Below are 24719 nucleotides of genomic sequence, written 5' to 3'. Positions count from 1 at the left end.
ATTTGTAACAGCTAAGTAGAATTTATACAGCTCTTAAGTATTTAAATTAATGAGCGTTGATGACTTTGTCTACCCACACAACCATCACCCCAATCAAGAATGTTTCTCTTACCCCAGAAAGTTTCCTCATTATCCCTTCCAGTCAATCCCCATCCACTCCCAACAAAGGCGTATTTTGATCCAGAGAGAAGAGGCCTTCTGGACCAGATTGGGATTATTCTTTACTAATCTTTACCACTTCGTGTACGTCGCAATCCCAGAGGAAGAGTCTCTCGGAAGTGGGTGGTGCTGGCTGGAGACAGCTTGTTGTAGAGGCATATCTGGAGATCTTACCAAGTGGAAATACTGAAAGCCAATGTTGACACCTAACAGCTAGTCCTGGACAGTGCTCACCAGCTGCTAAAATCAAGACTTATCCCACTCATTTTCTTCCTAGACCAGTGGCCCCATGGAGTCTTTCTAGATCAATCTATAGGTTTCTGGTTTTACGTCCCAAATCATTTAATTAACTAGAAAGTTTGAGGTGGTGTGCTGTATTATTTAGACCTTTTAGTGACCTATTTTCTTAAGAGTCGATGCCAAATTGACCTTAAAGTCAGACAGAAAGAAGACAGGAGAACATGTTGGACCAGGAGGCACCCACAAGACAAAGAGGGGTATGAGATATGAGGGATGAACCCTAATACATATGCTTGTTTGAGAAGGCATACCTAGGTTTTCCTGGGACTCCATCATAGTTCAGCTCTATATAGATATTTAACTTCTTTGGGCTGCAAAGCCCTCTTCTGGAAATTTAGATTAATGCTATTTCTCTATCTCAAGATTATTGATAAGGTTAAATGAGATATTAAATAGTCAGATCTCTGAAAATGTATAAAAGTGGTGTGACATTAGAGAGCATTGCTAGTTAAAGCCATCACTACGGCTCCTTGAAGAAGATGAGCTGGTGGTGGGGGGCGGGGGAGTGGGAGGGCGGAACCACAGTGGGATTTGGGACCATAAAACACTTTTTCAGTCCTTCTATGTTTGAAAATTTACCTTTTTGTCATTTATCCTTCAAAGCCCCCTCCCCTCCTCATTAAAACCTCCTGAGAAATGTTAGACCTTGAAGCTTGATCTAAATCAAGTCAATGAGTTTAATATTAAACATCTACTGTGTGCCAAGCACTGTGAAGGTTGTAAAAACGAGTAAGAAATAGCCTCTGCCATCCAGGAATTTACAAATTGGTCACATCACTTACATCAGGAAAAGAATCCCAAACAAATTGTGCCCTCCTGTTTCATTCACTAACCAACAGTACTGGTCTTCTTGCTCGTTTATCTTGATTCGTCCAGTCTTTGCTTTTTCACACATTAGGTAATTCATTTCTGAGTTTCTTCTCTACGGCGAGGAATGGCCTAGCCAAGAAAGAATTCTTTCATGAACTCCTAAGATAAGATTTAAAAATTAATTAATCACTGTATTTTTTTAGAGAGTCATAAGTAAACTTGATATTGTGTTCTCAATCTATGGACAGCTTTTGTTTAAAAAATTTCCACATACCTTTATCTTGATAATTCAAATCTGAAGCAGATTTTTTTTTTTTTTTTTTACTAAATGCCACGCTTTATTTGGATTTTACTTAATGTCCTTTTTCTGTTCCAGGGTTTAGCCAGGGTATGGCATCATACTTAGTTGTCATATCTCCCCAGTCTCTTCTTGTCTGTGATGCCTTCTTGGTCTTTCCTTGTTTTATCATGACCTTGACACTCTAGAGTGTCCTGTAGCATGGCCCCCAATCTGGGTTTATCTGATGTTTTTCTCATGATCAGACTGGGGTTATGGGTTTTGGAAAGAACACCACACAGGTAAAGTGCCCTTCTCATCACATCCTCCCAGGGGGTACGTGACATCCACAGACATCACTGAGAGTTAACCTTCACCACTTGGTTAAGGAGGTGTTTCCCAACTTTTCCATTGTACACTTTCTATTTTCCTTTCCCATACTCTCTTCTTTGGACGTGGGCCACTAAGTCGTGGGCCACTAAGCTTCACCTCCCAGAGAAGAAAGTATCTACATATCTTATTTGGATGAAAGATTTTTTTTAACAGCATTAATATTCAGACTCTCTACTACAATATAGTTCAACCCTGCACTGCATTTCTTCCTCAGTCTGTGCTTTGAGAACATTAGCTAATTAATCCCAATTAGACATTATAGCAGAATCTTACTAATCCTCACTTCACTGATCTGTAAATAGAACAGTTTTTGTAGAAACCCATCAGTCTTCACTTCACTTCTAAGCTGAGATTTATATAGCTAAAAATGGAGAGATCAGCGAAGTCTATTATCTACGAATGTGTTTCTAAAGAGCTAATCTACAGAGCCTCAGCATGCATACCTTTCCACAGATATTTTACTTGTATTTTCTGCTTTCCTGGGGAGCATTATCCTCAGTCATTTAAAAGAGTATATTTGGTAAAAATAGCCTTGGATTTTAATCTATTTATTATATTACAACCTCTAACTGGAACACATTTCTCTAAGGAGTGCAAAGCCGATTACAATATATATAATTACAATATATATAATTACGATATATAATTAAGTAATATCTGCATTCTCAAAAAAATTCCAGTGTCTTTATGACTTTGTTTCCAAGAGAACAGAGTTTGGTTTAAGAAGAATCTGTCTTGTCTTCTGTCCAGTGGAATGTCTTGTATTTGTTACTTAACATACATTGCCTTGTGTATTATAATTATTTTTTATTTATATACATCTATGCTTTTTCCCAACCATACTCTAAATGTTTTGAGAGAATAGTCTGTGACTTATAGTTTTATCTCTTGTAGTGAGAAGTTTGTGGCGTTTTTAATAGGTGTTGGTTGCCTATCCCACATCCGTTTGCATCTTTCCTTCTATTCAACAGAATCCCAATTTATTCGGGCACATTTTTCCCCTCCACAACCAGGTATCTCTGGAGAAACTGACTCGCCCTTAGCTGCAGGAGTGGATCTGATTGGTTTCAGGGCACTCGTCCTCCTTGCTCATGATCAGCTAAGAATGTGCACAGGACCCCAAGTAGTCCACCTGAGAGGGGCTGAAGAAAAAATTCCTTCATCTTAAGGAGAAGGTACAGGGAGAAGTGAGGTGGTCCTTCTGCCTATGGACATTGTCGTGTGTAGCTGTGAAGATCAGAGCTTCAGGAGCTCTCCACCTCCAGTTGGAGCATGAAGCCAAGAGACTCTCAGGGAAATGGCTGTACCTTCCAGTTTTGAGGAACAGTAAATGTACCCACTGTCTAAGCCAGTTTGAGATAAGTGTCTTGTTGCTTGCAGCCAAAGGCATCCTGAATGATACAGAATTGTCAATGAATATTTTTACTTGATTGATTTTAGTGCCAAGGGACCTCTTTGGAAGAAGACATTAAAATTTAGTTGAAAGCACTACCTCACTTTGATTCAGAAAGTAATTTCATACTGTCAGCACCAAGCTGATCGAGAAGGGGAGGTTTCGGTGGTGAGACGCCCAGTTGAAAGAATGCACAAGGAGCCGACATGACACTGAAACGGCAGGCACCGACTTTACTGCAGGGAGCGCGCTTCTGCTGCTCTTCTTGTGCTCTCTAGGGGACCACATGGGCTTTTTTAATATGTCAGAGAACAATAGTGGCATTCAGCCACACATGCGTGATACAATAAGCTGAATCATGCTTATATATGTTAGGTGCAGGCGCACTCCTACACTAATATAACATTCTAAATCTGAGTCCTATTCCTAGCTGGGAGCCTGGATCACAGCCAGACCTGGGACCAGCCGGGCCTGGAGCCCACACATACCAGTTAAAAAGTTTTAAAGACTATGTAGTTTTTATTCCTATCTATTCATTTTTCATAAACATATCCATTCAATGTTATTTTAAACTTTAGTACTGTTCATGGTTCGTGGATATAAAATTAAAAAGTTGGGGCATAGTAGATTGCTCTAGTGTGGCAATAGCATAGGTTCTGGGGTCATGAAACACTCTAGATTGTAGCCTTGTAAACACATGCAACTCCTCCAAAAGTTTTGTCTCGATCCCTTCCACCCTTCCACTGCTGTGTCCCTCTTCTCCGTTCTTCTGGGTGTCCTCATGCGGGTAGGTGTCCACCAAGCCGTCTTCCCAGATGCAGGGTTAGCCTCCTCCCAGCCTGCCTGGGTCTTCAGAACAGGACAAACCCCTTCACTCCTGGAGTCCTTCCTTGAGCTCCCCCGACTACTTCTTGAAGATTCTATCTGCTGCTTTAAGATATCAACGTATGACGATTTTATTGATCAAGACTTTGCTTGCTGACATCTACAGACATTCAAGCCCAGGAATACTGTTTCTTACCTTTTTCTTTACATCATTTGCTTGATCAGTGGGCACATTCTACACTCTACTCACCTCCCTGCTGCCCTCCAGTAACTCGTTGTGAGGGGTTTACAAGGAATGTTCTCCCCATCTCCAGGGACACCTCAGTTGGTTTTCCGTCCATCCTAAGGAAAAGACCCATTAATTTGGTATCTTGAACCTTAGCCTAGTATGAAAATATTATTTTCTCTCCAGCCGACAGCCCAATGTTTCCTAGCTGGTATGATCCAACTTTATCCCCTATATTTTTAAATACTGTGTTTCTTAAATTAGCTTTCTCAGAATAGAGGTGCTCTTTAGAAAAGTGATTCCCTAGACTGAGTAATTTGAGAAATGCTGCAGAGAATCACTATTCATATTAGCACATTCTGTGTCCCAATAACTCTATATAAAGACAAAAGACAACTGCTTAACTTATGTGATCATGACTCCTCACACCTCTGCTGTCCACTTCCTGCCCCCGCCCCCCAGCAATGTTTATTCAATAGCCTGTGGAACCCACCGAGTAGAACTTAAAATTCCCTAAATCCGTGTTTGAGCTTCACTCCTTCTAAGCCTCCACTATGGGGGGTTCCTCACCTGGAACTTTACTCTCTGCCTTTGCATCAGAATGGCCAGATGTGCACCTGAGCCTAGCACACAGGAGTGCCTGTGTGATACCTTACTTTAAAAGATTTCCATATCAAAGTTGCACCAAGAGTGTGGACACAACGTAGGTCTGATCCACAGCCTAGGGTAAGTGCTTAGCATTCGGTATAGCCTAATCAGGAATCAACATTCCAGAGGTAGTCGCTCGGCCTTCCAGGTAACCTTGAAACTTATACCAGGGCCTTAATTAGAATAAGGTATATGAGAAACAAATTCTCCCTGTGTAATGACTGGCAGTCCGTGACTGTTAGAAAGGTGGTCCAGGCCATACTTCCTGCATGAAGGAGGTGGAAGAATCTGCAAGCCCAGGCATTGGGTGTTCTGGGGTCCTGAGAGACCCTGCTACCTATGTCCAAAGCCTGCCCAGAAAGAATATTATTGACATCTCCTTGGAAGTAGGGTGCTGGCCGAGGAGTCAAAGGGCCAAGATGGAGACTTTCCTGAGCTACAGGAACTATACATGTGACTGTGTTTGCCGGCTTGCTAATAAACGTTAAATGATCGGCTGAATTTCATCTAAGACTTGCTTAAATCGTACCATACCACTGGTCAGGGAATTGGTGGAGAGGGGCTGTTAGCCCTTAGCTAAACAAGAGGTTGCTGTTAGTTACCAGAACCTGGCAGGAAATTTGGCCTGTTGACAGAGGGGTCAGTCCCCCACAGTGACAGCATGTTCGATTCCAATCCCAGTCCCCCAGTTCTCAAGGCGATGACCAGGGCAGGGGTGATCAGCCACCCCAGAGCTCTGCCAGCTCGATGGCCTTTCATTTGCAGTCTCTTGTGAGTCACTAAGTCACCTGGTTAAAGGATACCCATATCTTCTCTTCCCCTACAACCAGCACAGTGAGGGGACTTTATTGCTAGGCAACCACATAACAGTTTTCTGCTAGTGTCCTACCTCCTCATCCTCTGGTTCCCTCCCATACTCTCTATCCTTGGGGTTCTTGCAGGAGCCATGCCTGTACCAGCAAATGCCACAATGTCCCTGCTCTAGAACCAAACCTTCCACTCCAGCCCCTCGTGGTTAGTCTTCTCTGTGCCTCAGAGACTGACCTGTAAATTAGGTATAATAGTAGTATCCCCTTCATGTGCTTGTTGTGGGGGAAACTAGTTCATACATGCAGAGGCCCTAGACACTGCCCGGCATCGTGTAAACACTAGTAAGTGTTCATTATTCCTCTCTGTCTGTCTGTCTGTCTGTCTGTCTGTCTGTCTGATTATTGAAGCTTTGTCTTAACAGGCAGGTTCATTACACTGGTGCTTTACTCATTTTTTTTTTTACTCATAAATGAGTCCCTTACTTAGCATTTACTTGTTCTTGGTTTACGTGAAGTTCTAATAAGCTTGATTTGTTTTCCTTCTTCACAGCAGATTAGAAATAGCAAAGTAAAAAGAGTTTATGGCAGGAATACTCAAAGCGGCAAGAAGGAATTGCTGATAGTGAAGGAAGTCATACAAGTATAAAAATCAGACAAGAGAAGTTCTATATTCTGGGGTCACTTGGGCAGAAAAAGACAAAACAGTCCCATACCTCAGTAGTTCCTGAATAGTATCATTGTTCTAAAGCCCAGTGTAATGGTTGATGTTTATTATAATGGCCCTGAGTTACTGAGAGATGATTAAATGATTTTTAGCATGCTTTGTTTAATGAGGCAAGAAAGTATGTGATAAGCTTTAGAACTTCCAACAAAGTGGTGAATGTTGAAGTTGTGCTGCCGAAAGTGATAAATCGTCCTCCTATTATTTGTTAAAGGAAATTTATCTAACGTACCCAGTACCCAGGTCGTGCTGGATAAATGAGGCATCACTTCACATAGTCACAGCAGTTAATGTTTGTAAAACACCCCCTGATCCACGCGGTGCAAGCTTCCTTACATTATTAGAAACAATTCCCAAATCTGACTCCTGTTAGAGCCAAAGGTGTTTTACAGACACACATGAGCACACAGCATGAAGGATAACGAAGCCTGTAAATAAAGCCTCCCTTTTCTAACTTCTATTTTTAACTTCTGTTTCGTGTCTTGCCCTAGAAGGCCTTATCCACTGTTCTGTTTTGCTGAGTTGGGAGCAGATATATTTTAGAGGTACCAGGGAGTGGCCTGTGGAATATTTCGCTTCGGGTTGCAAAGACTGCCCCTGGGTATCTGTGTTGAAGTTTGCTTTGGCTTTTCAGCAGCAGCTGGTTTGAGGGCAGAGTGGCCTAGAGCAGGGGCTTTGCCCCAGCAGTGACTTGGGCATGACTCAGTGTGGATTTTGAGTTATGTCTTCCTTAGAGATATGAAGTTGGCAAATAAGTAAGAGAGTTGAAGTTTTGTGACAAATGATACAGCAAGAGACAGAGCCTTAAGTTCCTGCACATGTTGTCCCCATTAAGGAGGAGGATGGTGATTATAGCCCAACATCACTGCCATGCCACTACCATTTATTAAGCTCTTACTGTTTACCAGGTGCTATGCATACATCAGCACTTCAGCTCAGATGCTATCAACACTACCAGGTAGATACTTTATATGAGAAAATCGAGGCTCAGAGAGGTTAAGTGACTTATCCAGAGCCACACAGCTAAATAGAGAAGGAGCTGAAGTTGAAATGTAGAGCGGTCTGCCTCCAAAGGCCATGCTTTTAACCATGGGAGCACCAGGTGACATCTCCTTCCCCAGGAGACCAGCCTCACCTTGATCTTTTGTGGAGAAAGGAGCCAAGAGAGAGCTTCCAGGGGGATGCAGGTACTGCATGGAGAGAAAAATGCCAGGGACAAAAATGTGGATGTTTGGGTGGTGCCCTGATGAGACACTGCCTGGTCAACCCACTCGTCCCGGAGTGTGCCGTCTGCTCTGTGGCCAGAACAAAACACGGCAGCAGCAGGGACGTCCCCACCTCTGTGCAAAGGAGACTCTCTGCCCCTGCTTTCGTGACTGATGTGTCCTTACTTAGGGCATTTTGGGGGTCACTTCCAACTGAGCAGTTTGTTTGCTGGTCTCCTGAGATACTCAGGCTAGGCTTGAGGGTGTTTTTCTTTGGGATGTCTGTCCAGGGAAGCTGAACTGCCATTCCTCCCAGGAGGGGGGGCGAGGAGGCCCAGCAGCCCAAGCTTCCTTTCAGAGGCCAAGCCATCCATAGCAGGAAGCCTGCTCTCCTGGGAGGACCTGGCCCTCTGTTTCTCTTATTTCAGCTGACTTGGCTACTGCTCTGCTTCCCCAGGGAACATGGCAGCCTCTGTCTATTGCCTCTGCCTGGTCCCAGTTCTGCCAAATCTTCTTTAACTTCAGGTAAGCAGCGGTCAGAGGAAAAGATCAGAAGTGGCTTGGGGCTGTGATCTCAAAGGGGAGGAGAGGTGTGGGCAGATTACTGCTTAGTCCCTGTGAGGCAATGCTCTGCGAGGCATCCTGAGACACAGAGAATTCTGGGTTTATGTTCCTCGTACAGTCCAAGATTAAAAAAGAAAAAAGAAGAAGAGGCCATTGTGTGTCTGTGAACATTTTCTTAGTTTGCGATGGAGATTAGACAGATAGAAGCAAAGAGATCCTGGCAAGGAACAATGAGGAAATATAGGATAGGTAAAAGGGGCCAGCTTTCTGAGGGTCTTGAGTATCAAACAGGGGAGTTGGAATTTTATCTTTAATACATTGGGAATCCATTCAAGGTTCCCAAGCAGGGATGTCACCCAATTAAATAGTGCTTGAGCGAGATTAGCCTAGCAATATCATCTTCCATTTAAACCCCTGCCTGCCCTTGGAAAAAGAGCTTGTAAAAATGCTGCCCTATTAATAGCCTGGTCTGCGTCGCTGGTGGTGGTTAGTGCTGTCCGCCATGTATTTCTAGTTCTCTGCTTTCCAAAAACACAGTAGGATTGCATTTTCCTGCCTGAGTCAACGTGACTTGCTTAGACCAATGCAGGGGCCAGTAAGCTTTTTCTTATAGGACTAAGTTTCAGCTCAGGGGTCCTACAGTCTCGCCTGCAGTTGCTCAGCTCTGCTGTTGGGGCACGGAAGCAGCCACAGACCATATGCAAAGGCGTAAGGGTAGCCATATTTCAATAAGACTTCAAGTAGAAACATAGGCAGCTGGCCCAAAAGTGATAGTTTGCTGATCCCTGGACCAATGCGTTGTGAGCAGAAGTGACTCTTTTGGACAGAAGCTCTGATTGTGGTGTGCGATGATTGTGGAGGCACATAGGGGAATGAAGCCTCTGCCAGCCTGGGACCCTGAGTGAGTACATGGCGTGAATAGGAAATAAACTTGGCAGTGTTAAGCCATTGGGATTTTGATATCATTTCTTCCTGCAGCATAGCCTATCTCTTCTGAATGACACCATATCATATTTGCATACAAAGCATCACTGTCCGCATTCTCTTAGTCCTCATCACAGCTAACATTTGCTAAACACTATGCGCCAAGCACTACGTGGAAGCTTTTACCAATTGTGCTTCAATAATTCCTTTCCACAACCATGGGACATGAGTACTGTTATTATATCCATTTTTACAGAAATAGGAAGGGAACTTGCCACCATCTCACAGATGGTTAAGTGTTGAAACTGGGACTTGAGCCTAGATCTTCTAATTCTGCATCCTTAGTTCTTAACCTCTGTGTATCCTGCCTTGAGTTCAGGTCTTGGGATTATTTTTTTTCTTTTATCCTTCCGCCCTTTGATCTCTGCTCTTGGCTGTGCGTGCTATTTTGACATGACTCACAGTGGGCCCGTCAGCAGGGTGAGAATGAAGAGCCTTGCTTCTAGGAAAGTCCTGCTCCGACCAATGGAGGAGGTACATGGGAATAGCCAGAGGGATGAATCTGGTGGTCAGTGCAAACGCACTCAGGAAGATGACCACTTTGGAGACTGGCAGATTTTAGGACTCGCTCTCAGTCATGTATTTGTATATTTCCATCAGTCGTTTCCTAGGCCTGTTGTCATCTTTCTGGTCTCAGACATGTTCTTGTCTTTCTTTGAAGGGAGAAAAATCATTTATATTCTGGAATTGTCTTGAGAAATTTCATTACTCCCCTTTCTGGCCTGAAAAGCACTAAAAAAAGCTATGACTGTCATCTTTGATGGTTTTGCAGATAATTTACCACTCTTGTGTTGCGGTGGCCTAACTCTGTTTGATCAAGTAATAAGAAGCCATATAATGAGTTCTCGTGACTTCTGAAGAACTACCACTGAAGATGCTCCCTGAAGTTTTAAGCGAAGTTTCCTCTTTCAAGACACCCGGGGGAAAAAACTGAACTGGGTTCAAATCCACAACCAGCCACAAACTATAAGGTGACCTTGAGCCAGTTACATTACATGTCTTGGCCTCAGTTTCCTTTTCAGTAAAATGAGGGCTTTGGACTAGACTGATGGTTTACGAACCGAGTTCCATGGAAACGTAGGGACATATCAGGGGCTCGGGGTTGGTTCCACACTCTTCTTCCCTGTGTGTTAGCCATAGCAACTCCATTTTTTATTGGTTGTGTGGGAGAGAGAAAAATAGGCAAGAGGCTTCTATAGCTAAAAAGAAAGTTTTGAAATGCCTGGACCCTGTGATGCTTAGTGGAGATAGCATGGTATGGAGTTAGACTGCCTGGACTTCAATCCCAGCTCTGCCGTTTACCCTCTCTGTGACCCCTCACGCTGAAGTATTTACCTTTCCTGAGCCTCATCTATAAAGTGTTGTTTCTATTATTTACCTCTTGGAATTGTCTTGAGGCTTAAATGAAATAATATAGTCAAGAGGGCTTATATTGGAGAGTCTGGCATAAAGGGTATATTTAATAAATGGGAATGATTCTTAAATTGTCACTACCATCAACCTCATCTCTAAGGTTTCAGCTTTGCGCTCTAAGGTGTTGTGTTTCTGTGAATTGTTTTGCCAAATGAAGGACCCTTTTATAAAGTGAATAATTATCAGTGGGTTTTCTCTTTTCTCTTGGATTTTTGCAGGTTTTCTCAAAATAAGAAAACCTAGATTTAGCCCATTCTGAGTAAAACAGTTTAAACATAAGTAATGTATAGGTTTCTGTAATTTCAGAGGCACTACTGAAATTACTCTTTTTTTTTTCTAACAAAGAAAACAACTTCAATCTTTAAATCAAGGAGAAAAATGATTCGGTTTTTTTAATGCTGTGCATGGCAGGAAATAAAGTGCAGAATTTAAAGCACTTTAAACGGTTAACGAGAAAGATAAGCCCATGGAAAACCCCATGATATTACTTTTGGTCAAACTTGACTTTCCAGGGATTAAACTGCCTTTGATTTTAGACCCCTGCTTATTCCAGTTTCTTAAACCCTTGACAAACTCCAGTCTGTTCCACTCAGTAGTTCCACATAAGGGGGTCATATTACAGACTTCATTACAGAGCTGATGAAGCTGTTTTGCTGAACTGTATGATCCTGGAGCTGAGAAGGCTTAGGTATCCTTCTGGGTCAACTGGATGTTATACCAAGAATCAAATGGAAGAAATGTGACAGGACTTCTGATCCACTCACTCATGATTTAAAATCCTGTCTAGAACATGCGTGTAAAATCTTTACTCCGACTGTAACCATAAGACCTTTAAGCTCTCCTCATTTATCTTGTTTTCTAGCTCTGTAACTATTCTTGTTTATAGACTCCTAAAATCTTAGCGCTGAAGGGATGCTCAGAGTTTTTCCAATGGCGGTCTTCTTCATATACTCCTTGACAGATTGTCATTGTTCCTTCTTGAACACATCCCATGGCAGGGAGCTCACTGCTTTATTAGGAGTTAGCCATTCCAGGAGAGTGCCAACATGCCTGAAAACTTTCTTCTTTGGCCCTGAAACTTGCTTTTCCTATATATATATATACACACGCATATATATATATATGTGTGTGTGTGTGTGTGTGTATGTATGTATGTGTATATATGTGTGTGTGTGTGTGTGTGTGTGTGTGTGTGTGTGTGTATATATATATATGTATATGTATATATCTGACAGCCCTCTTTTATCCTCCAGATCAACTCCATATAAATTTGATCCCTCTTCTACTGGCAGCCTTTCAGATATCTGAAGCCAACCTACCTCCATCTCCAGCCTTAACATGCTTAGTTCTCTCATCATCCCTCAGGTATCACGATGCTCCTGACCTGCCCGGCCGTTGCCCTCTAGGCTTCTTTGGTTTTTGATGAAAGTGTGCTTATATTAAAATGAGGTAACCACACTAGTGATACCCTGCATCTGCTCTCATTGCTCTTCCCTCCCACCCCAATTCTCTCCATTTTGCTTTTAAAGCTGTACAAGACACCCCCGAATAATGGCTGGATTAATGCTGGGAAAAATAAGAGGAGGTATATATACAGGGTCCTAATTTCTATTTCTCTTCATTTCTGTATCGAGATGGCTTTTAAAAATAATTTTCCCATAACAATTCAGATATTAATCGGGGGTCCTCCAAGACCCTCAAGCCTTTTCCGGTGGCCATTCCTGGTATTTTAACTATTTCTAATAAAACTGGGGGCAAACGCTGCATCTTTTATTTGTCCCTATTAAATTTCCCTTGGCTTTGAGGATGCTTGTGTTTTTCAATTATCTTTAAACGTGTATTGGGATACTTTAAAAATGTATTGCTTTCTTAAGAAGTGTTAGAGACCACAAGCAGTGGGGCGCCAACTGCAAGCCTGATGAGAAAGCATTTGCTCCACTGGTAAGAGAGTCATCATCATAATGGAGCGAGCCCCCCGTGGGACAGTCGTTTGAAGGGGTGGGTCAGAATGAATAAGAGCATCCCAAACCTCAAGATAAAACGCAAAGACTATGCCCTACAGAATACTGTCTGAAAGTCAGTGTGTTGGACCTTTGACTCTGCCAAGACTCAGGCACCTGACTTGGGTAACTGCCTTTCTGTAGCATGTGTGACCCAAGTGGGTTAAAGTCTCATTACACGTTACTCAAGCAAGAAAGTGAATGCAAACTGAGAAGTGCAAACTGTGTCGTTTTAATTAAGACAGCCCTCTGCGAAAAGAAAGAACTATTTGAAGGATCTGTTTTGAAGACTCAAATTTCTATAAGCCTGGATGAACATGATCTAGCCAGAGATTCCTAGCCAAAGGTGTATGAGATCCTATATTATATACCAATTAGTCTGCAATTATATCTGTCACTCCTATGAAAAAAATGAAATGACCAGCCGTGATTGTTTTTCTGTGAGTCATGATATTCACCCAGCACAAGAACTGCCTCATCAAAATTCAGGAGTTTACATTAAACAGGACCTAGAATCCTTGGCTCACCCAATGAGACACGCAAATCTCAGTTATTAGTGACAGCCTCTCTCCTCCTGTGTCTTTGCAGTAATCCTTCCCCCACGACAGTGAGCATACTCATACTCATGGAAACCTCTTTTAGGCCTTATTTTTAACCACTTTATTTGACCAAAGCTGAGAACCGTAAGCCAGATTGGTGTTTTTCTCGCTTTCCCCTCTGCAGTCCTTTTGCTCTGCAGTGAGAGAGGAACCACAGCCTCCGGCTGGACCACAGGGGGCTTGGCGTGAGTAGGGAAGCTGCACTGTGCTGCAGAGTTGCCAGCCACAAAACAGGGCTCGGGTATTGACTCTCCAAGGAAATGCAGGCCGTTATTTGGGTTGGCAGCAGTAGTCATGAACTTCACTTTTGCTGAGGCCTGATCACTTGTTGAATATTTATTTGTCCCCAAGATTATTTAGTTATCCTCAGGAATCCAGGCTCTCCGGCCAACTTTTCTCCTTTGGCATGGGTTCCCAGTGGGGAATGTGACTGACCCCTTCTCTTTTCAGAGGGGGCCTTAACAGTCATCCAGTTGGACGTGCTATAGTGGAAAAGCAAAATGGGACCAAGGAGAACACGTGACTCGCTAAAAGACAGCAACAGAGCTGAGACTAGAACTTGGATTTTCTGATTCCAAGTTCAGGGTTCTTTCTAGAATCTCTCAAACTTTTGGTGAGCATATAATTACCTGAGGCACGTATTAATAAAATGCAGATCCTCGGGTTCCCTCTCTAGAAAGTCTGGCGTGAAATCTGCCTGTTGAACTCGTACCTCCTGATGGCCCAGGATCTGAGACGCCCTGTGTGCTAGATCACTCTGGCTCATCGACATTTCCTTTCTACTCGTACGTACCTAGGCAAGGAAGTGAGGCTACACAGTTAAATATGCAGACCATTGTATACTCTTACTCATTAAAAACATTATAGCACAAGGAACATAATAACATCATAATATACGGAAAGAAACATTTCCACCTATAGCCTAGCTGCCCATCAATCCATCTATCTGTCTACCTCTTCCATCTTTGGAGAGGTTACCCATTATATTTGGGTAACTATCAACCTAGTAATTATTTGACCTTATTTTACTTTTTTTGAGCCATGTCACCTCTTTATCTTGACTTGCTGGGAAACAGTGCCCTCGAAAACTATTAAAGAGGAAGAATGGTATTTAATAATATTTTGTTAAGCGTTGGTTACATCACTGGGCACTATACTCAGTGTTTTACACACATTCACTCCTTGAATCACATCAACCTTATGAAGAAGGTCCTATTATCCCCATTTTCCAGGTGAGGAAACTTAGTAAGTAGCTTGAACCAGTTTCCTGGTTTGTAAACAGTAAAGGTGAGATTCAGACCCTCCAACTTTAAAGCTTACGCTCTTCCTCACCACACTGAGTACAAGACATGCAGGCAAAAGACAGAACAGGTCTTCACCTCAGTGAAGAAAAGAAATCTAAACAGGAAGCATCTAGGGGACAAAAATAACATGTCTCTAAGTTCTAAAAGGTCTTAAAGATACATGGTGCTATAGGGACTAGGAGTAGGGCATTATCTTTGTGAGCTGGAAGTCTTTAATGTAGGGGAAAAATGGGACTTTATCCTAATGGCTAAATAATAGAGGCTGCTATTATAGATTTGAGGGCAAGAGACTAACTCAGTGAAATGAAGTCACAGAGAGCCGCAGTCTGCCCCGAAGCCCCAAAGAGATGCTTTGCTAGATCCACGAAGATCTGAGATTTGACTCTTTCTCTCCAGAGCTGTTAATTAGCACAGAGAACATTTCCCCAAATGGTAAGAAAGAGGGATGATGAGCTGGAGAATTAAGGTCTTAATAATTCACAGGAGAGGTGCTACCAGGAGCAAAATTCTTCCCAGAAATGAAATCTCCGATATCTCTGGTGAGGACCTCTTAGTTATTATAAAAGTTGGGGTTTTTTTTTAAATCATTTTCCTGGAGTTTCTTCACTCTCTCCCTTCTCTAAGTTTTCACGATACTTTCTGTGTTTACCATTTCATTTGGCGCTTAGTGTGAGCAGGTGCCATGATTTCATGTGCTACTCCTCATTGCCAATGTTGTCAACTGGCATTTGCGATCTTGTGCATGGAAGATACCAAAGTCCCTGTCGTTGGGTTTTTACAGCCTGTCGGGGGAGACAGGCCATGTCCGTAATACCAATTAACAGCCCTTACAGTTCACTGTGAGCTCAGTGGGTTTTAGGATACGGGGAGGCAGGATGTAGGCCACAAATTAAGAGGACAAATCAAAAGTGAGCCACAGAGTAGGAGGAAGGAGAGGCCATGAGGCCTGGATGTGGCCTGGGATGTGAGGCAATTGTCTTCTAGAGAAGGCAGGTCTCAAAAGGAGGGTTTGTGAGGAGGAGTTAAGTGGCAAGGGTGCTTCAGACAGGTCTCTCCCTGCCTATACCATAGCCTCTGGGAGGGGCGAAGGGTCCCACCACATCTCCCCTGGGGGCCTGCCCCCTGCATTACACAGTGGGGTTCCCTGGGAAGCAGGCTCTGTGACAAGATTAGTGTAAAGGGCATTAGTGAAGGCTCCTAGAAAAGAAGAAAGAGGGAAGCAGGGTTGAGGAGAAGTTTGGGCTGAGAGGCAGTCCTAGTGATAGCCTAGGCTGACACTCTGGGGACTTCTGCAGCTAAAATGGTCCTCCAGAGTTGCCCAAGCTACAGGCCTTCATACCCTCATGTCAATTTGTCCTTGGGCATGGGCTGCCCCAGGAAAGCAAGCATGACCTCGGCTCTTCTCGGCTGACACTGTCTTAGTGGGGCAGTACCTCCTGCAGCCATGGCAATAAGTCTTTCATTCCTGAAGAAGGACCTGTGTCCACATAAACGGTTGACAAGTTACTGAAAACAGCTCAGATGGCACTGGGTCCCTGACCTGTGGCTGCAAAGTAAGCAGAGGAGGTTTGGAATGGCAGCATTTATTTAAGAGACAATAATTTACCAGGCCAAGAAAGACCGTTACGTGAATGGTTGAGTAGCAGTCACCACGAACTGCCAAGTGTGTGGGTTTCAGGCTTTACAATATGAGCATCATTCATAAGAAGCGTGATTAACAGTGCTCCCAGGCCAATTAAAGATCCCTGGGGAGGAATCAGTGACCTATACAGTCAAATAAATGGTATCATTTCAAATACTATACAAAGAATTTTTTTTTTCCAGAGACAAAGCCTTTGGAGTAAGATAAATATCTCTGGTGTACACAATTGTTAGTTAAGTCAAGAGACAGCTGAGGAAATGAAATAATTTATAGTATGCCTCCTTTCCAGGAGCTGAAATAGTTCTGTAGGCATTTTTCTCAGCTTTTAAGAGAACTGTAGGAGTTCAGAAAGAGGCATTTCTTCTATTTATTTGGTCAAAGGTGGGGGACGTCTCCATGGAGTGAGGTCTCAGGTCAGGAGGTGGCTAATCCCAAGGCAGAACCTGGACCAGCATGTCTCAGTGCTTGAAGCACCAAGGTCCTTGAAGCCAGAGGGAAAATGGGTCCCAAAAGATTTATAGACATTGTGCAGCAGTGTAGATTTTCTACAAACTCATTTAGACTCCTCCCAAATCTGCTTGTCTCCCGGATTTTCCCATCTGTGTCAATGAGACCATAAACACTCTGTCAGTCAAGCTAAATAATTAGGAATCTTTGGCACTTCCTGGCCTGCTTTCTTACAGCTGATCTGTCAGCAAGTCATTAGTTCCACTTCCAGAAGGCATCTCACATCTCTCTCCACCTTGACCCTGACCTCCAAGTTCAAGCCACCATCTTGCCCACCTGGATCACCTTAGTGGCCTCCTTACTGATCTCCTGTGTTCACTCTTGCTTCCCCCCCCAGTACATTCTTCACATTTCAGGCATTGGCCACAGGGAACTTGTAAACATGCAAATTAGATCCCATCACTCCCCGATCTGGAATACTTCATGGCCTTCCAGTACACTGGAATAACAAGGTAAAACTCCTTACTGGGGCATACAAGACTGTGTGATCTGTTCTTCAACTTTGTTCCTCGCTGTTCTTCTTGCTTCAGCCCCACTGGTCTCTTTCCTGAATATACCAAGCTCTTTCCCGCCCCAGGGCCTCAGCACTTGCTGTTTTCTCTGCCTGGATTATTCTAACTCCAGCTGTTTCCATGGAGGGCTCCTTACCTTTCAGGTTCCAGGCCATATGACATCTTTTCAGAGAGGGCTGCTCGCTAAAATAATCCTCTTCCCTGAGAGATGCTGTTTCTTTCTTTCATGGTCCTTATCGAAATCTGATTTTACAGTATCTCTGTTTTCTTCCGTACGGTCTGTCTTCTCTCACCGCAGTGTTCCATCAGAGCAGGGACCTGTCTGTTTGCTGGTTTACTGTCGTATCTCGGTGCTAACACAACGATGGGAAACGTAGTAGGTGTGACATCAGCGTATGGTGAAAGAATGAATGACTATATGAATAGATGGGCTTTTTAGGGCCTGTGGTACACGTGGAAACAGAATACAAGAGCACCAGCCAAGTTATGATTCCCTAATTACATTCCTAGAGAATTGCACGTTGTTTTAATTCGCAAATATTTTATTTAAGGTTCTAGAAGAGTGCACTAGTTAAAGGAAATCGACACGTGAGTAAATTGCAATGATGCTAGGGAGCTGTTAAATGAGGTAGCAGTCTCCTCATTCACAGAACTTCTTCTAGTATATTGCTGTATGATACTATGTTTCCTATTTTAAAAATGTTTATTATATATACAGCGAAAGCTAGAAGGATGTTATCAGAGGGTTAGCCAGGATTATCTGGGATGTTAGGGTTATTCTTTCTGTTTTGTTTTTCTTTTATCATCTGATTTTTATACAGCGAATTTGTAATTTTTTTAAAGCAGCAGTTGTTTTTGTTGTTTTCCTTTTTAAACATACCAATGTTGAATCCTTTCATGGCATCATGAATGAGCATCATTGGATTTGCCTTTTGCCTAAATCCAACTTTTTATACTTTGCTTTAGTTGCTATTTATAAATAAGCTCTGAGTTAGGATTTGCGTGGAAGTGGTGGTAGTGGTGTCATTGGTGATAATATTGTTTTAAGACAGATCTCTTCTAAGATATGCATGTGTCCTTCCTGGAGGACCCCGCCTGGTATGCACTCCTCGTGCAGCCTCCTGGGAGCTTTGGGAAGCTTCTGGGTTTTCAGAGAACTTGATGCATTCAGAAAATGACACTTGAGAGCACCCAATGGCATAAAGAGTGTTGAGTCAGCTCTCAGTTTTGTTAAAGCACGAAGCCAGGACAGAGAGTCGCATCTTCTCCCTCAGCCTGTGGCACTGAATTCCATTTGAATTCACTCTCCGGGGTACCTGGAAGGTGAAAAATACCTGGACACCAAACGCACATCCTGGCTGACTTGCACTTGCCCAGCACATCAGCGTGAGAGGCTCAGGCTGTCCCGAATACTCAGCCAGCTTTGTGCTTCCCTGAACCGAGTCAGGGCACAGTCAGGGGAAGGCACTGGGGAGGGAGCATGGTCTGCGTCAGGGGCGCCTGGCCTCCGTAACCGAGGAGGCGGATCCTCAGGTGACCACAGCCCTGGGATGACAAGGGAGAACAAGGTTCTGGGCGTGAAATGTGGCTAGATTTTTCTCCCTCCCGGCTTTGCCCTCGCGTCCAATCTTTCCCCTTTCCCAGGCCCCCAGCATTGTTCTTTGAGAAGCCCCTGTGTAGCCTCCTCCCTCCAAGACCCACAGGAGTCCAGAAGCAACATTCTGTGGACGAATGTGAATTAGGCTCGTAGCAGGCTGTGATAGAGACTGCAGAAGAGGCTGAGGGGTGGAAGGACAGTCCCTTCCTTCAAGGGCTTTGACCTGAATTAGAGAGAGGAGATGCACTGTCATGGACTATAAGGCACAGACACCAGGGTGGACATGATGCCTCCATCAAAAACCAGGCTGGGTCCAAGATAGGCGAGGTCTGAATTTTATACCATATTGGAGGCCTTCTTAAAAAGAAGAAGTACAAACTGCGAGCACCTTTCCCAGGATTCTAGAATTGAGGAGCTCTCAGTTTAAGCTTCCTTAGTTTCCTGGTGTGTCAGCCAAGGTTCTCCAGAGAAACAGAACAAATAGAGTATGTATGTATACGTATATAATGTGTGCGTGTGTGTGTGTGTATGATTTGTTTTAAAGAATTGGCTCACATGATTATGGAGACTGGCATTCCAAAATCTGCAGCAACAATGGGCAGGCTGGAGACCTGGGAAGAGCCAGTATTGTAGTTGAAGTCCAAAGGCCAGCTCCCGGCTGAATTCCTTCTTGCTCGAAGGTCAGCTGCTTGTTCTAGTGAAAGCCTTCAACCGCTTGGATGAGACCACTCACATTATGGAGGGCAATCTGCCTTACTTAAAGTCCACTGATTTAAAATCTCATCCAAAAACACTCTCACAGAAATATCCAGAGTAATGGGTGACCAACTATCTAGACACCATGGTCCAGCCAAGTTGACACCTAAAATTAACTGTCACACCTAGTAAATCCACTTCTGATTGTGAGGTCAGTGGATGGAAGGAATGATGGGGACCAAGGAGTCAGAGAAGGTTCCTTGAGACAGGTGGGCTTGAACTAGCTTTGGTGGATGGATTGAGCTTCATGGCGCTCGCTGTTCGTGCATATTAAGCCACAGACGGACTGGGGAGTTTGTGTCCCATGGCCCTCTACCAGTCATCTCCCCAGAGGCTGAAGGATTCTGAGCTGGTTCACTGGGTCGGTGGTCTTTGGCATAAGTGGTCATTCAGGCCATTACTTTGGGTCTGCTTGTCCTCATCCTGTCTCACCGCAGGAACCTATTTTACTTTTTCTCGTCCTCTTTCCTCTCCCTTTTATCTTCCTCACGCTTTTCCTGTCTTTGCCCTCCTTCCTCAGTTTAAGCCTCAGGCCTGACAAGGCCTGTCTGGCCCACAGGAGGTCCCAGGAGGCTCCAACAAATGCATTTTGTTCCAAATCCTCAGAATGAAGCACAGCCTGAGGCTCACGCGTGCAGGTCTCCATAGTGTGCAGGAGGCTTCGTCTCATCCCTGCTTGTGCCCAAGTGTCTCTTTCCTAATGTTAATCGACACGTAATATCATTTATCATGTGGGTATAATTTATAATTTAAGAGAGCTTCTCTGTGCTCCCTGCACAGGGAAACCAGCCTCCTGGTTATTCTCAGCCCCCCATCAATCCGTAAGACAAATGGGTGTTTTCATTAGTCCCTGTAACTAAGGGAGGGTTGGAGGGAGGGAGGGAAGGCATTACTGTTCCAGCTCAGCACTTCTGCCCTTCCCCCCACTAGTCTTAGCCAAGTGGCTTCCATTTCAGCTCCTGTTGTGTTTCCTTGGCTAGATACTACCTGGACCTCCCTCTGAGGGGGAGGTCCTGAAAGCAAGAAGCTGACAAAAATCTAAGGGGGTACAATGACTAGCGATGGTTCAGTAAGGTCACAGGCACTCCCTTCTGGAACATTCCTTCCTGCTCCCCACCACTAGCTTCAGAGTCATCCTGAGCCCCAGAGGAAGAAGAGGCTTCAGCCATGTTTTCTACTCCATTACAAAACCCAGCCTTGAGAGATCCTTCTGATTTGAAAATGGAGCCACAACACCATACCACTAGGGTGTGTTCATACAACCAAAGTTGTCTGCTTGTCGTGGTCCTTTGAACCAAAGTTGTCTGCTTGTCGTGGTCCCTTGCCTGCATTTGGCACTTGTAGCATTCCACACTCTTCCTCACAGTAACCTGACGAGGAGGATGGAGCATGTCATCATCCGCATTTTAGAGAGGAAAGGCAAGGCCCACGAGTGCCAGGACTTGAACCAGGCCCCTTGCCCGGTACTGCCTGCCCAGGAGTGACACAAAGGGCGGGGTCTTTCTTGGCCGTGACTTTGGATGGTGTTTTTTTATAGGCCACATCAGAGACCTGGCTGCAGAGGGTGCTCTCTCCCAATTTCTTGGGGCCAACTGGAAGAATCTTCATGAGGTTAGTGAACCAAGTCTGGTGACAGCAGCATTCTCCCTGAGGTGTTGGATTCTGAGTGTGAGCCACAGGACTGGGGGTATGTTCAGCGTCAGCATCAGGCAGTGGGGGAGGTGATCCAGGGCTTTCTGTCAAAGCAGAGCAAACATATTTAGTCACAGGGGAATAAGCTCCCACCAGGCCACCCCCACCCATCTGTCCCCGTGGTGATTTCTGAATCTCGCTCTGAGGTCTCGGGTGGTGGGGTTTGGGGAGGAGCAAGGCCTGGTTTCCATTGTGGCTCTCCCCAGATGCCAGGTTGCAGCTAGCTCAGCTAATTGGCAAGAAAGGGAGTAGCAAAAATAGTGAAAATCTGTGAATTAATAAAACAGCCTTGAAGCAACCGCCAAAATGTGTACAAATCATGAAATAATTAGAAGTGTGAAGAATTCGATCCGGTTGGCTGTTTCCAAGTACAGCATCTGATCGCGTTAGGAGACTGAGGGCTGGCAGGCCGTGGGGAGTAGAAATTCTTTCCATTGCTTTCAGATCTTGCCTCCCTGGCGCCTGGGTTCCTTGAAATCCTTTCAAGGTCCTGGCAGCTTCCCTGGGAGCTAGAATCAAATGTGGACCTTCTAAAGACCCATTAAACATGTGCGACATCTTATCCCAATAGCATCTTATATTTTAGAAGAAACCTTGAAGGTTTCACAAAGTAATGTTTGGATCCATAGCCTTATTTAATCTCACTGTCACCAGATAGTTTTGTTAGCATCTTTCTGAGGAGGAAACCAATGCCCAGAGAGTGAATTGATGTAAACCCAACTCCAAGAGCTAATCAGTAGCAAAACTAGGGAACCAGGGTCACCTGACCATCCCACCTACCTCTCTTCCACCCATATTCTTCCTTTGGCTGCATTTCTCAACAGTGCTAGACTTTGATGTCTCACAGTTCTCACGGCTGATTGCCACTGCTGTTCTGGTTGGCCATGGTATTAAATTTCGATAAGTCATTCAACCCATTCATTTGATTAATAAACTAAGGCTTGGGGACAGTTGGCTATTTGTTGATCTTAATTTCATTTTATATCTAGACTGGGGAGGAGGAATAATCTATTTTCCTTATCTTTTTGAAAACACTTAGCGGAAAGAGATTTCGGAACTTAAGTCTTGTCATATACCTAGTGTGGAAGGATGGAAAGAGTATGTGATTCGAATTTCATCGTTTGGCTTTGTTCTTTTTGACCTGTGGGAACTTTTTAAAGGGGAGGTGCTTACATTCGGTAATTCAGGAGGGCATCGCTCAGGGCTGAAATGCAACATGCTCAGGGTTAGAAATTCTGAGAGCAGAACCCTGATAGAGTCACAAAACAAGCTTGACGTGTGTTATTAATTCCCCTACCGGCAGCGAAATGGGAATTACACGGTTTACAGCCAGATTGAGCAAACAACAGTGTGATTAAGTTACACGCATTACTTGGCTCCTTAACCAGAATAGAAATGTACGTGTTAATTTGGGATGGAAAGTTCTCAACAAGCCAGTGGCTGCTTGCACAGACTTGTCTCTGGTCCTCAGGTTTGGCCAACAGCAAAGCACCCTGTGGGAGAGGAGATTGGAGAGTTAGGAGCAGGACTGGCTACAGAATTTAAGAGGTCCAATGCAAAAGGAAGATGCAGACCCATTGTTTGAAAATTACTAAGAATTTCAGGACAGCCACAGCAGAGCATTAAACCAAGTGCGAGGTCCTTCTGAGCGGGGGTGGGGTGCTGTGAGACTGCATAGATCATACGCCCTTGAAGCTGGCCCTGGTAGAAGCCACTAGAGAAAGAAGATATGAGCCCAGATCTGCAGGGTTCTGTGTGCACCAAATGCCACTCGCCTGGAAAGTCAGAGTGGAAAGTCATTCAGCCGATATTTCTGGAGCCACTTGGATGCCCCAACTCTGTTCCAAGCTGAAGGGATGCAGCAGTGAGCTGTGATTATGGCTGAGGGCTCTAGCCTCAGACCGTTGGCTTCTAGAGACTTTTAAAAGCTTTACCTAACCTTTTCTGTTTCCTGTCTATAAATGGGCCTAGTAGTAATAACATCCACCTCTGTCATGAGGACTAAGCACATTATCAAGCATCTGCAAGTGTCTAGACACATCAAGGGCTTTAATGAACGTTAGCAAGAAGACAGGCAGGTAACCCGTGATGTGTGATAGGGAGTGATGGCGTTCGGGGTGGGGGGCTGGTGGACGGAGCTGTAGGGAAGGCCTGCCCTTGGGACATTTGTTGTGCCTGGATCCTGGCTTTGTTCCTTTTGGATGAATGCTGATACTTGGGGGTCTTACACAACAAAGCTGTTTCCTCCTCTTGCTCCCTCTACACTGGCCTCTCATCGCCATCTGGGGGTACACAGGTGCCCTAGGTAGGGGCCCCACTGTCCTGACAGAGTCCTCTCCTGACCCATCCTTAAGGTCTTGAAATTCTGCTCTCCTTCGGTTCTGCGCTTGTCAGGTTCTCACTGAGCTGGGGGTAACTCTCATACTCCTCTTCCTGATAGTCATAGCCCTCCCATCGGACCACATTTACTTGCTGGCCATGCCTCCCATCACACCATTACACAGAACCAGCTTCTCACCTTCACCGCGTCAGCCTCCACATTCATTTTCTCCACCAGCCTTTGAGTTTCATTCAATCTTATAGCCATGGACCAAGCTCCTTTCCTTACACCCCTTCTGGAACAAAGTACAGTCAATCCTCATTATTCACGGATTCCATATTTGCCCATTCGCCAACCTACTAATATTTATTTTTGACCCCAAAATAAATACTCATGGTGCTTTCACTGGTGCTCACTGACATGTGCAGAGCAGAATGGCCAAAACTTTGAATCTCCCCACATACAAATTCCCAGCTGTCCAACAAGTCCACTCTGCCGTCTCGTTTTATCTCTCATGCTATAAACAAGCATCTTTTCTGTAGTCTACTTAATGACACTTTTGTGCATTCTTATTTTTTTAATGGATGATTTTGTGGTTTATAATGCCACTAAGCATCTTGCAGAAGTGCTGTCAAGTGTTCCTGAGTGCAAGAAGGTTGTGATGTGTTTGTGGAGAAGAGACATGTGTTCGATAAGCTCCATTCAGGCACGCGTGCTAGTGCTGCTGACCATGAGTTCAGTGTTAATGAATCGAGAGTATGGTACCTCCAGAAGAACGAAGAGGAAATTCACCAAAATGTATGCCAAGCAGCTCCATTGTTCTGACCAGAGGCTTAAAGGAACCTAACCCCGTATTTCCCCTGGGAGCCATGTTTTGGGAGTCAATTCAGTGTTCGTGGGGTTTATAGAACATAATTACCACAAATAATGAGGATCAACTGTACCAAAAAAAAAACCCCAAACCTTGCATTTCTGCTAAATGTCAGACGTCATTCAAGCCCCTGTGGGACTCTGTGACGCCCTGCTCAGTCCAGGCCAGTGGTTTCTCTATCTTGTGAGCTCA

At 44.3% G+C, this 24719-nt stretch overlaps 2 protein-coding genes across 10 annotated transcripts in view; both read left to right on the top strand.

Annotated features, from left to right (window-relative positions):
- Positions 1-3431, top strand: part of LOC120585245 (uncharacterized) — a 32165-nt gene extending 28734 nt beyond the window's left edge. Inside the window, exon 2 of the mRNA XM_039841618.1 lies at positions 2953-3431. The gene's annotated coding sequence lies outside the window, so the exon portion shown is untranslated. The remainder of the gene's footprint in view (positions 1-2952) is intronic.
- Positions 1-24719, top strand: part of MAPK4 (mitogen-activated protein kinase 4) — a 146962-nt gene that overhangs the window by 29344 nt on the left and 92899 nt on the right. The window contains exon 2 of one of the 9 annotated variants that reach the window (XM_039841542.1): positions 21182-21255. The exons of 5 other annotated variants lie outside the window; for them this stretch is intronic. The gene's annotated coding sequence lies outside the window, so the exon portion shown is untranslated. Of the gene's footprint in view, positions 1-21181; positions 21256-24719 lie in introns of those variants that run through there. 3 more of the 9 variants (XM_039841551.1, XM_039841519.1, XM_039841588.1) reach the window with 3 other exon arrangements.

Source organism: Pteropus medius, unplaced genomic scaffold, assembly GCF_902729225.1.
Source record: "Pteropus medius unplaced genomic scaffold, Ma_sr-lr_union100, whole genome shotgun sequence".
Lineage (NCBI taxonomy): Eukaryota > Metazoa > Chordata > Mammalia > Chiroptera > Pteropodidae > Pteropus > Pteropus medius.
This window is presented reverse-complemented; position numbering and strand designations above follow the sequence as displayed.